The following is a 13,250-nucleotide window of genomic DNA, read 5'->3' as shown; positions in this document are numbered from 1 at the left end:
ATCACTCACTCCCTATCCCCAAGGGCTAGGCCATTATTGCCTTCTTGATCTGATAGGTAAAGTGTATGTTAGGACAGGGCCTCTATCTCTCTCTTGTCATCCTCCCCATTGAGATGCACCTTTATGTTGTAGCCAGATGCCCCACTTTGTTAATACTGTACTTAGTTGGCGTCTCTGCTTCTAACCTTTGGCCCATCTGACCTTTCACCCTGTCAGGCACGAAACACAAGACAATGCTGGAGGCCAGGAGCGGCGACGGAGCCATAAAGTCATTCCCCAGGTCAGGGGTCAAAGCCAAGCTGGCCCCTCCCACCGAGGTGTCAACGGGGCTCCAGAACAAAACTTTCCACTGTGAGATCTGCGATGTGCACGTCAACTCCGAGACACAACTCAAACAGGTTAGTTGTATACTGTATTTAAACTGAAATCCGCCCTTTTATGAATATTTATACATCTGCGTTCCAGAGATGAGAGGAAAAAGATGGATTTTAATTAGATTTAGTGTTTCCGTAAATTTCCTGTGACCTGGTGAATCTATGAGCTAGACTGACCCATTTATGCTAAGACATCCTCCGTCTCCCTCATCCTTGTAGAATCTCATTCCATACTAGTAGTATTCCTGCATACTTCCGAGTCTTTGTTCTGTTTCACATTCCATTCTTCCAGTTCTACTACAACATATTCTAGCTTTCGCTGCCCCTTGTTATCATTATGCCTGCTTACTGAGACATCCAGTCACCCATAGTCACTCTTTTAACCTCTTCTACCCTTCTCACGCTAACCATACCATACCCTTCTCTCCCGTTCTTCATTACTTACTCTCTCCTCTCTCTCTCTCTATGGCAGACCAACACTACTGCCCAAACACATCACCACCAACCACCTCGGAAACAAACAAACCACAATCGTGTTTCACCCACGACTCATCTCTCCGCCTGAGAGAGCGGCAGGTTAACGAAACTCCCAATAACAAACCTTTGCCACCTATTGTGTCGCCACCCGTTCCATTTGAACCAGAAACAATGTTGGATTACTGGGTGTATGGTCTTATGTTGTGTGTTGTGTTTGGTGTGTCGTCTTTGGGTGTTGTGGTGTGTGTGTTGCGTGTGGTGTGGTGTTGGTGGTGTGGTTTGGTGGTGTGTTTTGTTTGGTGTGTGTATAAAGTGAAAACAGTCACGACCCTTACGCAACATGACGCCAGGGCACCTGTAGTTACCTAATCAAATAATGGGCACCCCTGAAATATTAACCATCAATCAGTACGTGAAGCACCACGCCCTCACACCCCAGAGCCCTTCCCCAAGGAAAACGGGAGCCAAATTGTAAAGGAAAATTGAACAGTACTAGAGTGGATGAAAACATGCGGGGCAGCCCGACACCCTACGAACGGCGCCGCACCCCCCAACCCCATGCAGCTGGAGAAGAATTTAACCGCATGACGGACAGAACAGAAGGCGTGCCACAACCACCGTGCGAAAAGAACGGACGAAAAGATCTGCAAAACACCCCGATCAACCCCGGGAATTCACCACGGGGCAGACCACCACAGTACCAAAAAACACCCATCGAATGCCCCCCCCCCCCCCCACCCAATTTCCCTCACACCCCCACCCCCCCACCCCTCAAGCGCCCTAGCGGGCACATGAGTGCCGGGCAGGCCAAATCTCATCTCCCCAGGCACCGCAGACTGCCGCCCCGCCAAATGAAGGGCCAGACAGGGTGCAGTAGGTGCAGGGAGCTGGCCAAACACACATGCAGGACAACGCACGCACCCCACCAGCTAAGCAACAACCAACCAACGCCACAGAGCGTCACGTACAGTCCGTGGGCCAAAACAAAGAGACATACCTCCCCCAACACCCCAAAACACAGTCGCGCGCCACAGGTGAGAGGACAGGCCGTCGCCGAGACCGGAAAAGAATGACACTGAGAAGTGAGACAGTGGTATCCCAGGTCGCAACCCACGCCCGCAAGCGCGGAAAGCGGCAGCAGGCTGCAGAACCAAAACGTGGCGGAAGACCAATCTCACCACAGGGCACAAAACAACGGAATACAAAAGGATCAGAAAACGGGAGGCGCCTAGTTCCGCCGGCCAAAAAGCATACGCCACAATACCAGACAAATACCAGGGAAGAATCGACGACGACGCAGCGGCCAACGGAGGAGCAGGCAGATCGGTGACGCAACAGGCAGGCCAAACAGTCAACCCAGACCCGACAACAGGTACCACAGCCGTCGGCGAAAACCGAAAAAAGACGCAAGCAACTTACACACAAATACCCCCAAGAAGAACAAAGCACAACCAGGTGTTAGAGGAGGTTGCAACAGATGTAACATAAGAAAAATTATCCAGTAACCAGAAGGGTGCACACCCTCTGCAGGAACGCGAAACGGGACCAGGCAGCCGCCAGAGCCGAAAGTGGCACAGCTATTGGAAGCCAACCGGAACGCAAGGATGGACAAGGAAGCACACACGTGTCCAAAGAACGCAGCTGACAAGGCAGCGCAGGAGCAAAAACCAACCAGAGCGAAAAAGGCGAACCGAACAAGCACACACCAGACCAAAAAAAGCCACAGAAATCCACAAACAGAGGTCCCGCCGCAAGAAAAACAGGACCTACCAAGCCCGTAACACCCCGCAAACGAACATCAGAAACGGCAGACCAAAACCGTAGCACCGACAAACCCCCATACCGCGTAACAAACGCCAAAACAACCAGCCGGCCACCCGTAAGCACCGGAGGAGAGCCATACAGAACCACACCGTGCAGAAAAAGCACAGACACTCCGACCAAAAACCGAAAACGCCAACCAGAAAACAACAGCGCGCAAACCAAAAACTCCGGCAACACCACACGCCGAGATACCGCGCCACCGACTATGAACAGGGCACAGAGAGCGCGACGACGACACAGAAAAGAACGCGCAAACAGAAACCGGGAACCCCAACGCGCAGACCAACGAAGGACCGGCCACAAACAACCAACCCACACACCACAAACACCAACGCAATCACGCGAAAGCCGACGCCCCACAACCTACGTCAACCCAACAAACCAGCGCATAACGAAACCAGACCTCACCCACAACTCACAGAGAGAGGAAACAGAAACGCCCAAAACACCCACGACAGCACCCCAAACAGACCAGACAAGAAGCAAAAGCAAAAGGGCAAAACAGCAAAAAACGAGAGCAGAAGAGAAAAAAGCCAAAAAGAAACAGAGCGAAGACGGACAAACAATGAGTAACACACACGACAATCGAGGAGGTTACAAGTGAAGATTAAGCGAAACAGAAGCAAAAGACGACAAGCAGTCAGAGAGCGAGCCCGCGGAAAAGCAACTAAGCGTGACCGAAACCAGAGAAAAAAATCAGCCCCCCAAACCCACACCCGACGGCCAGCCAGTCGAACAAATAAACAGGGGGAACCAAAACAGGCACAAGCAAACACTCAACACCCAAACCCATCCAAACACCACACCATACAACAACAGACAAAAACGCAGAAGAAACATTAAGGTACGAAAAAAAAACACAAAACGACAACAACGAGCAAGGAAAAAACAGCCACCAAGAGACCACTGACCACCGCACGGACACAACCACATAGAAACCGGCCACAGAAGAGAAGGCGAAAGAAAAATACGGAAAGAGCGCGCGAAATAGCAGACACACTGGAAGCAACGCAACACACACAAAGCCAAAACACCGAACCAGAGGACACGCGAAACAGCACAGAGGAGGCCCCGCTCGCGCCCTACCCCGCAACCCCGAAGAAGAAAAACCTATAACAGAAACTCACCACAAGACCAGCGGCAGCAGACCAGCGGAAACAAAACACAGCAGACCCAAGATCCACACGAAACGGCACCGAACCGGCAAAACAGCCAAGCGGACGTAAACCCAAAGAAACAGAGAGGACGCGAAGAAGAACAAACCGCGCGAAGACAACCCCATCACACCCTAAGGAAAGGGAACAAACCCACCAGACCACACCCGCGACGGCCGAACACGTAAACCCAAAACACAGAGACGAAAAAAACTAACGATAAAGAAGGAGCGGGCCCAAAAGCCCGCAACCAAGACAGAAAACCCAGCACATCACACAGCGGGGTACCGACCCAGCGACGAACCAGAACCCCTGAGAGACGCGACCCCACACACAACCAAAAGAAAGAAAGCCACACCCCAGCACCGAACTGCGGCCGGGCACGAACGACCGAACGCCAGAAATCCGGAAAAAAGCAGAAAACAGTCCGGAGGAACGACACAAGCGCAAACCCCCGCCCCCACGCCGGCGCGCGCACCCCCCGAGGCCGCAGCACCGGCTACCCAAAAAGCAAACCAGGGCGCAGCACATAGGCAACAGCGTCGACGCCAGGACCCCCACACCCACACCAGACCCCAGGGAACCAAAGTCCCCCACGCACACCTCCCCTCACCCCAGACGAGCAAAACGCCACGAAACATGAGATGCCAACGACAACCAGACACCCAACAGACTCACAGACGGAGGCTAAAAAGCCACAAACGAGACGCACCTGCCGCGAAGAATCAGACCACGCAAAGGCCCGCACAAGCCAGGCCGACACCCACGGGATAAGCGGCCGCGAGAACAAACGAACAGAAAAAGACCTAAAACGTAACCCCAACACAACCTACTAACCCACCCCCGCATAGCACCGCGCCCCACACACACCCGCCCGCCCGCCCGCCTGCACCGAACAGGCAGACCGCCAAAGCAGAACCAGACCCGGGGCCAAAAAACATCCACGTGCGGAGCAACACAGGAACAACCCCGCCACGAACACAACACGCACAACACTCGGCCCGATAAACCACAAACAACAACACAAAGACAGACACACACAACCCAACGACGCCCCGCGACAAAACATCAGAGTCATAAGAACAAGCGGCGGAGCTGAAAACAGCGCACAACAATAAAGCGGAAAAAAAAGAAGAACCAGAACAACCCGCCGTGGGAAACGCCACAATCAGAGAGCCCAAGCAAACAGACCGGAGCCACCAGCCGTGGCGCGTGCGGAACAGCGAGCCACACAAAAACGACGGGCAACAGACCGCAATACACCAGGAAACTACCAAATCCCCTCCACCACAACCCAGAAAACCGAGACGAACCCGCCCAACACACCGCAAACAGAAATACGAAGACAGTGACGCAAAGCCAACAGAATAACACGATCAAAAAGGCCCAGCCCGACCCGGCCCCACAAGACAGAGCCAAGGTCGGCGCACCGGGCGCCGCCCGAATACCGGCCTCAACAGCGAAGAGAGCCACCCAGCTGACACGATACAAGCGCCAGCAACCCACCGCACACAAGCAAGACCACGTCCGACGGCTGACACGCAACCGCACAGCAACCATCCACCCACCGCTCAGCCCACCCGAGCAAGACCAACATACGACGGCGCCAGCCGCCCCGCCAACCTACACACAAACAGCGCAGCACGCGCAGCCAAACTACCTCGAACCCTCCAACAACACCAAGACCGGACGCACCCAGCGAGCCATCCCCCCGACCAAATGACCTCACCAAACCCCAGAGCACTACCGCTGGTGCTCACTATTCACGCCCGAGCCCACCGAGCGCCAGCGCGATCCCGGCGCCAACCCAAGCGTGGAACTAACGCTGGTAGCACCAGCTCAGGACACACCAACTACAGCAACACGCCACAACCAAACAAGCCCGCACCGCACAACAACAGCAAACCCACAACCAAACCATATCAGACCGTCGCGAAGGCCTACCAAGCCGCGAAAGAACGACGGGCCAAACCAGAGCAACACACGGGCCCAGGCCCGCAAACCCAAACACCGCCCCGCACCACCCAATGCCCGCAAAACACGCACCACACCGAGCACCTCCCAGCCGAAAAACCAGCCAAAAAACCGGCCGGAACACCCCGCAAAAAAAACCAAGAACACAAAGCAGACCCTGCCACCCCAACGAAGCCCGATCCAGTCACAAAAACACCCACAGACCCCCCAAGAACAAACCCAGAACAAACAACACCACCAAACAAAAGCACCAAAGCCAAAACACGAAAGCCAAAAAACAGCCCACACCCACCACACGAAAAAACGCCCACCGAAACAAACAGCAGGCAAAGCAAGCACGACCCCACGCACCCCGACACCAACCAAGAAACACCCACAAAACAAAACAAGCACTAACAAGGACGCACAGGCAACAGGGGCGAGAGGACGAAGAGAAAACGAAACAAGGCGCTAAACGGGGAAAACAAACAAAACAAGCACGACCATGCAATCCACCGGACCGTCTCACTAGGCACTGTGGGCCAGCGGCATGCACCCAGCCACGCATAGTTCTCGAAGACAAAGCTCAAACCGCAACATTAACAAAACTAGCCTACGTGCACCGCTGGCACGACCGGGCCTAAGCGGTGACCCCTCGGTCAACACCAACTCGAGCGGCAACTCAGCTACACCGTGGCTGTCGCAAAGCTCGCGCGCCGGTGCACCAACGTGACTCGCAGAGAGAGGTGCAGGGGGCAAATGGGAAGCCGGGCCCGACCGCGCAGCTCGGAGGCCCACAGACCCGTAAAGCCCACCGGCCAAGCTCCCCGGAGATAGTCAAGATCGCGTCCGGTGCCGGCCAGGGCGCAGCCAATCCACACACGCATACTCTCCGTCGATCCAGACACACCATAGCTCGCTAAAACCTGCTATCGGCGCCCGCGCACCAACACCACGCCAAACACACCAGCACAGGCACCATAACACCCAGTGGCCCCAAGCCGTAAGTCCCACACCCCTTCGACCTATTTCTACCCATCGAGCATCTCCAACCCGACCTCTCCTCCGTCTCACGCCAACAGTACTGTATATAAGCTTGTCTCCTGGCCACCCCTAACATCAACACCCACCCACGCGCAACGCCCCAAACCCCCCACACAACCTGCACAAACCAACCGCTCGGAGTCCAGCCACGCCACCAATGAGCCACACCACCCACAACCCTCAAAACCCAGGTCACCCCACAACACGCCACGCCGCCAGCCGCCCAAACAACCAAGCAAAAAGCCACGACCCGGAACACCGACAACATCCACGCAGAAGCGCAGGCCCTTAGATACTACTAACCTTGCAACTGCATATACAAAATATTCCTACAGCATATCGATACAGGCCTCACAAATCTTAGCCCGGGCATCACCGCGACCCTGTCGCGTAAGGCATCTTTCTAGGTTGGGTCATGACGCTATCATTAGTACTAACCGCTTTACCATGCTAACAAATACTTGATACGCCCTCGCCAGTACAAGCCCACCGGCAAACAGCCGGCCAAGTGACACACTGAACTCGAGCGGAAATAGGAACCACAGCAACAGTGAAACCCAACCAGCCCAAAAAATCGAAACAAACGCACCTCTGCTCTCAGTATTCAAGGATATTTGCCACCGATCTTACAGTATAGCTCTTAGTGGTCTTAGCTCGTACCATATCTCGCGTTGTTGCCGCGACCACTCGCCTAACTCGCGTCTTACTGCTCAACAGGGATAACAAGTTCTGTACATGTGGCGTGTCGGTATCGTCGCCCCCCCCCCCCCCCTCCTCTCTCCACCCGCCCCTCTCTCTCTCCTCAGCACAATCAGTAGTAGAAGCATAAAGACCGTGCGACAGGAAGCCAAGCCAAGCCCAGTTTAGCCCCTATGGTCTGCCGTCTCAACGCAACCAGAATCTACAGACGAGTGAGTACCGACATTATTGTTCTTTTGGCAGTACTTTACTGAGTGTTTTGTTGTGGACTTTGTGGTTTACATCTGGTATGATTGGATTGGAGTGTTTTGTAAAGTGTTATGTAGATTGTGGATACAGGTTGATAGCGTGTTATGTTTGCGATCACGTTTATGATTTAATTGTAGCACGGTTGTGATCACGTTGTGATTTTAATTGTAGGATGGTTGTGATCATGTTGTGATTTATTGTTAGTACTGGTTGTGATCACGTTGTGATTGTAAGTTGTAGACTGGTGTTATCACGTTGTGATTTAATTTTAGACTGGTTGTGACGATCTGTGGATTTAATTGTAGACTGGTTGGTGATCAGTGTCATTGTGATTTAATGTAGACGGTTGTGATCATGTTGTGATTTAATTGTAGACTGGTTGTGATCATGTTGTGATTTAATATAGACAGGTTGTGATCATGTTGTGATTTAAATGTAGACTGGTTGTGATCATTGGTTGTGATTTTAATTGATAGACTGGTTGTGATCATGTTGTGATATAATTGTAGACTTGGTTGGCGATCTACTGTCCTTGTGAGTTAATTTGGCAGACTGGTTTGTGATCACGTTGTGATTTAATTGGTAGACTGGTTTTGACTCATGGTTGTAATTAATTTGTAGATGGTTGTGATCATGTTGTGATTTAAATGTAGATCCTGGGTTGTATCAGTGTGATTTAAATTGAGACTGGTTTGATCACGTTGTGATTTAATTGTAAGCTGGTTTAGTCACGTTGTATTTAATTGTAGACTGGTTGTGTTATTCACGTGTTGTGATTTAAATGTATAGACTGGTTGTGATCATGTTGTGATTTAATTGTAGACTGGTTGTGATCATGTTGTGATTTAAATGTAGACTGGTTGTGATCAGTGTGATTTAAATGTAGACTGGTGTTATCCATGTTGTGATTTTAAGTGTAGACTGGTTGTGATCATGTTGTGATTTAATTGTAGAATGGTTTTGATCACGCTGTGTGTGGTTTCCAGGTTGGGATCACTCTGAGGAAGGAGCAGGACTTGGCAAAGCCTCTCGTCTCGTGCCTCTTACAGCGCCATCTCTCCCTCGCTGCTGCTGCTGCCATGGCAACCCTGTCCCCGTTCCATTTGCGCCCTGCCCCTACATCTGGCTCCGCCCTCTTTCAGACTCAGCCCCTCCACCAGACCCTATTACATCCTGCCCCAGGACCTCTCCGTACGGCACATACATCAGTTCTGTTCTCACCGTACTGACTCAGACCTGAACCAGATTTGGCCTACTCCTGACTCAGACCCATGTCAGATGGACCAGAACCCAACAGAATCTGTGGGACCAGTGCAGACAAAATGCAGTCTGTAAAGTTGGAAACAGAGCTGGGATCAGATTCAGAGTATTTATCTCTACTGACCATCTTGGACCAGGGTGTCTATGTTGGTTTTTGTGCCATGCTTGAGTGTGTTCGATCGTGTGTTTGTCATGAAATATGAGTATTGTTTTTCAATAAAGAATTTGTTGCTTACCTTGATACTAATCCCTCTTTGGGTCCCGTTCAAGAATTTCTCAAACTGAAATGAATTAAGAGACTCAGATCCTTCATTTTGGCTTCAAACGATGGGCCTCAATTATTTATTACTTAGAGTACAGGTAATCCCCTTGGCTTAACTTCTTCAGATAAATCACAACAGGAATGTGCTCCTTGACCGTGACTTTATTGTCTGGGAGATGCTGCTGTGCACAGGAGGACCCAGGCCCCATGAATCTCTGTAGAGATCCATTTAATCAGACATATGTTGGTAAATCTAATGTTTTGGTGGGAGGTAGTCTATAAGAAGGGGTTAACCCCTATCAAATAGAACTATTCGACATCCTTAACAAGATTTTTTACAATATACGTACATATTATCATATGTTTGTATGGCAATCAAAGCAGGGAGGGGGGTCTTCAAGAGGGGTTATCCAAAGTATAAGAGGTAGTGGTAGTGCATATGAAAACAGTTGTGTGCATTGTGCCTACAAGCTACATACAGATACAGGATTGTGTCGAGGTACAGATCTGGGGAAGGGTACCAAAAAATGTCTGCAGCATTGAAGGTCCCCAAGAACACAGTGTCCTCCATCATTCTTAAATGGAGGAAGATTGGAACCACCAAGACTCTTCATAGAGCTGGCCGCCTGGCCAAACTGAGCAATCGGGGGAGAAGGGCCTTAGTCAGGGAGGTAGGTGACCAAGAACCCGATGGTCAGTCTGACAGAGCTCCAGAGTTCCTCTGTGGAGATGGGAGAACCTTCCAGAAGGACAACCATCTCTGCAGCCCTCCATCAATCAGGCATTTATGGTAGTGGCCAGACGGAAGCCACTCCTCAGTAAAAGGCACATGACAGCCCGCTTGGAGTTTACCAAAAGGCACCTAAAAGACTCTCAGACCATGTGAAAGAAGATTCTCTGGTCTGATGAAACCAAGATTGAACTCTTTGGCCTGAATGCCAAGCGTCACGTCTGGAAGACACCTGGCACCATCCCTACGGTGAAGCATGGTGGTGGCAGCATCATGCTGTGGGGATGTTTTTCAGCATGCAGGGACTGGGAGACTAGTCAAAGTACAGAAAGACCCTTGATGAAAACCTGCTCTAGAGCGCTCAGGACCTCAGACTGGGGCGAAGGTTCACCTTCCAACATGACAATGAACTGAACCACACAGCCAAGACAACGCAGAAGTGGTTTCGGGCCAAGTCTCTGAATGTCCTTGAGTGGCCCAGCCAGAGCCTGGACTTAAACCAAATTGAAAAGCTCTGGAGAGACCTGAAAATAGCTGTGCAGTGACGCTTCCTATCCAACCTGACAGAGCATGAGAGGATCTGAAGAGAAGAATGGGAGAAACTCCCCATCGGTGTGCCAAGTTTGTAGCGTCATACTAAAGAAGACTTGAGGATGTAATTCCTGTTAAAGGTGCTTCAACAAAGTACTGAATAAAGGGTCTGAATACTTCTGTAAATGTGAAATTTCCGTTTTTTTTTAATACATTTGCAAAAAAGAAAAAAAAAGTTTTTGCTTTGTCATTATGGGGTAATGTGTGTAGATTAATGATTTTTGTTTTGTTGAATATGGCTGTAATATAACAAAATGTGGAAAAAGTCAAGGGGTCTGAATACTTTTCGAATGTACTTTATCTAAGGAACTGTTTCAGAGGAAGACGTGTTTATAATCAGCTGAATCCCAGTCGACCTTCAGTGACTAAGAATACCAGCATACATCTGAGAGAAAAGTAGAAGTGCTTTTTGGGGATTCTAATGGTACATGTAAAGTGCTTTTAGCCTAATGGCCACGATGAAGGAAGGCTCTTATATAAACAACGTCCCACTCATTAGATCAGATCTTCTGCTGCTCTTACGGATGTGCTTGAAGGATCTAAGAAGCACTGCCCATTCTCTTCAACTCAGGTTTGTTTCCAGTGGTTTGAGATGAGATTAGCGAGATGGATTGTGTGTGTGTATGTAACATTTTAGATATGCTTCAATTTACCACTTCAATCATTTCAGAGGTCATGACCTTTATGTTACCTTTGAACCTACTGCATTGCTCATGGAGTGGTGTCATCAGTCTCTCAGAAATAAACCCGATTCCTGCTATATTAGAAACTTTCACAGAAGTCCGCCACTAATGCTAGTATCTACTCACAGTTGCTCCAGTACTAATAACTAAATTCGCCTGGAAAGAAAATCACCCCTCGCTCGATCACAGCAGCATCCTCATCCTCCCTCTCAGCATGGCTGCCATATTGCTTACATTCATTCTCTGGAGCCGTGATTGAGAACATCTGTGTGTGGGATACTCAGGGTAATATTTAATATTCCAGCGCTTGTCAGACAACAGACCCCCTTTTAGCCCTCTGGCCAAGCCCGGCTGCTCTGCTCTTCACCTCATTCTGTCTCTCACTTCCTCTCCCTTTCTTTTTCTCCTTCTCCCGCTCCTCCTCCATCTCAATCTCTCTCTTGCTGTCTCACTCACACGCACGCACACAATAAAAAGAATAATTGATTCAACTTTTAAAGAGCTATTCAACACATGAAGAATATCAAAGCGCTTTAAAGCAACAAAACAATACAACAACTTTAGAGACAAATTACTTAATTCATGAGATGGAAGGTCATGAGAGGGTCGGGAAAGTTCATGGCTTGAATGTTCATTGGAGGAAGGTGGTCAAAGGGGGCAAGCAAACAGAGATGGTCTCTGAAGCAAGTCTGGGGGGCCGGCAGGCAGCACGGCGTCATCAAGGTGTCTCACCATCCCTGCTGTCTGTGTGGCTTCTCCATGATAGGATTTGGATTGAGTTTAAACTCAGCTACTCCAGTTCATGGACTCTGTATAAGGGTAGCTAGTTAGCTACTCCTTCAATACTAACAAAATGAATCACCCACTTGAGTGAAGCTATGGTAGTCAAGTGGTGCCAGAAAGCACACCACATTTCAATAATAACTCAAAAGTAGCCTTCCAACTTAGTCTTCCCTTAGATCCTCATCCTCATGCAGTCTATCACAGTGCCATCCGTTTTGTCACCAAAGCCCCATACACTACCCACCATTGCGACCTGTACGCTCTCGTTGGTTGGCCCTCGCTTCATACTCGTCGCCAAACCCACTGGCTACAGGTTATCTACAAGTCTCTGCTAGGTAAAGCCCCACCTTATCTCAGGTCACTGGTCACCATAGCAGCACTCACTCGTAGCACGCGCTCCAGCAGGTATATCTCACTGGTCACCCCCAAAGCCAATTCCTCCTTTGGTCATCTTTCCTTCCAGTTCTCTGCTGCCAATGACTGGAACGAACTGCAAAAATCTCTGAAGCTGGAGACTCATATCTCCCTCACTAGCTTTAAGCACCAGCTGTCAGAGCAGCTCACAGATCACTGCACCTGTACATAGCCCATCTGTAACCAGCCCATCTATCTACCTACCTCATCCCCATACTGTATTTATTTATTTTGCTCCTTTGCACCCCAGTATCTCTACTTGCACATTCATCTTCTGCACATCTACCATTCCAGTGTTTAATTGCTATATTGTAATTACTTCGCCACCATGGCCTATTTATTGCCTTAACTCCCTTAACTTACCTCATTTGCACTCACTAGCCGTTTGTTTGTTTGGCAAGCTAGCTAATGTTAGCTGGCAATTGTTTTGATTCGAATGCCAGCCAGTGTCTGGAGGTTGAGGATGGAGAAGCCGAAAGCAAGACGCCACAGCAGAGTTGTGCAGTGATTTTTTTATATTTTAAATTTCACCTTTATTTAACCAGGTAGGCTAGTTGAGATCAAGTTCTCATTTGCAACTGCGACCTGGCCAAGATAAAGCATAGCAATTCGACACATACAACAACACAGAATTACACATGGAATAAACAAAACAGTCAATAATACAGTAAAACAAAAGAAAACAAAAGTGTTTGTGTCACACTGCTTTGCTTTATCTTGGCCAGGTCGCAGTTGCAAATGAGAACTTGTTCT

General features: G+C 49.8%; 1 pseudogene; it reads left to right on the top strand.

The window, feature by feature from the left end:
* The window catches only part of LOC111954767 (zinc finger protein 385D-like), a 39,445-nt pseudogene extending 30,094 nt beyond the window's left edge, over positions 1-9,351 (top strand).
* Positions 9,352-13,250: the final 3,899 nt, after the last annotated feature.

The sequence above is a fragment of the Salvelinus sp. IW2-2015 genome, linkage group LG30, assembly GCF_002910315.2.
Source record: "Salvelinus sp. IW2-2015 linkage group LG30, ASM291031v2, whole genome shotgun sequence".
NCBI lineage: Eukaryota > Metazoa > Chordata > Actinopteri > Salmoniformes > Salmonidae > Salvelinus > Salvelinus sp. IW2-2015.
The sequence above is the reverse complement of the archived record's forward strand: the minus strand, read 5'-3'. Positions and strand labels throughout refer to the sequence as shown.